A 1,933-nucleotide genomic window follows, 5' to 3' on the forward strand; every position below is an offset into this window, starting at 1 on the left:
TCAAATATTATATCTGATATGTGGGTCATCGACCCCACTTGATATTAATTTTATTTTTTATTAGAAAAATCCATTTTCTTAGCTTGATGATGTGGTTCTTCATGCATCGTATTGGACTTCCATTATTGTTGCTACAACTTACGCACTCCTTTAATTTCCGCTATAAATATTATAGAACGTTTCTTTGTCGTAACTTCAAAAATGAGATTTCAATTAAATTTGTTATAAAATTAAAATCGTGATTTTGTCACCTTAGATGAGATTTCAATTAAAACTGTGACTTCTAATTAGACAAACTACTAACATTAGTCAAATATTTGTAGAGTACTTTGTAACACGATTCTCAAGCATAGTTAGATAACTTAAATTAGCATATGGTTCTAAGATTGTTATCAAATCCTCTTCAAAACTTTTAATGTTAATGAGTAGTTCTCACTTATATTTGTTTAAATTTTTTTTAGAATAGTATTTCAAATTTAGTCTATAACATTTCTTTTAAAGATGATATTATCATTATCACATAATGCACAGTTAGAAAACTAGTTCCATATAAACTTGCACCAAACCCATAATTGACTCGAGGAAAAAAACAAAAAAACAGAGAGGGTGGTAGAAGTTTCTTTCACCAAACTCCAAATAGAGAGAAATAAATGATGACTATGGACCCATCCTCCCATCCACATACCAAATCTCATGTTTTCCAAATACATATTAATCCTTAATATTCAATTATTATTTATATTTCATAAATTATGTAATTTCATAGATTATTTTACCATTTTGTTTCTATTATATAATTAAATAGCTAATAAGTTCAAACTTGTATCATACAACTTCATTATCATCACTGACTCTTTTCTTTGTCATTCATTTCATTATGGTCACCTCCTACACCTATATTGGTCCCGACATCTAGTTGTCCCCCTATCCCAATGGTGACGTAACCTCCCTGTGTTGCTGCCGCCTTACCCTTTTCCTTCCTACTGCAATGTAACACCCTCACTTCGTTACCCTTTTCGTTGTCTTTGATCTCCCCTTGATTTTTATTCAAACCTCTGAACCTCATAATTTAAAGACAAAAGTTATAAAATAAATACTTAGAGCTTACAATTTTTTAGGTTACGATCACTAAAAATTAATATAAAGTAGGGATATCTTGTCATTTAAGTTAATTTTTGTCAAGTTTGATGCAAATAAGGTTGATAGTTTTTTTATGCACTTTTTACAATTTAAAAGTTTTATAATACAAATACAATAGTTTAGTAACTTTCACAAACATTTTCTGATATAAAAAAACATATATATTAAATTAATTTGAAAAACAAAAAATTGATTAATCTATGGATTAATTTATGTTGTGGACGAATGAATAGAAGATTCGAATACATATTATATTATATACATACATATAGAGAGAGAGGGGGTGGGTTATTATGTAACCCTTTACGTTTGTACAATCAATACAACTCAATCTCAATCGTTCATTTAATTTGATGAATATGTAACTTAATAAAAGTTTTAATTGTTTTTAAATATAAAGTATTGATCATAATTAATGAACCTTAGTCATCTTTTATAAATATTTAAATCATAATAAATGAACTCTTATCATTTTCATAAATATCTTAATTGATTGGATTGCATTGGTTATACAAATATAATGAGTTGTATTTAGAATGTTATATATATATATAGAGAGGTTGATTATTATACAATCCTTGTCATTTGTGCAACCAATACAACTCAATCTCAACCGTCCATTTCATTTGATTAATATGTGATTTTATATAGGTTTTGATTATTTCCTAATATAAAGTATTAATCATAATTAATGAACCGTATTCATCTTCCATAAATATTTAAATCATAATAAATGAACTATAATCATTTCCATAAATATTTCAATTTATTGGGTTGCATTGGTTGTACAAAT

Source organism: Cynara cardunculus (assembly GCF_001531365.2).
Source record: "Cynara cardunculus var. scolymus isolate 2C chromosome LG 12, CcrdV1, whole genome shotgun sequence".
Taxonomy (NCBI): domain Eukaryota; kingdom Viridiplantae; phylum Streptophyta; class Magnoliopsida; order Asterales; family Asteraceae; genus Cynara; species Cynara cardunculus.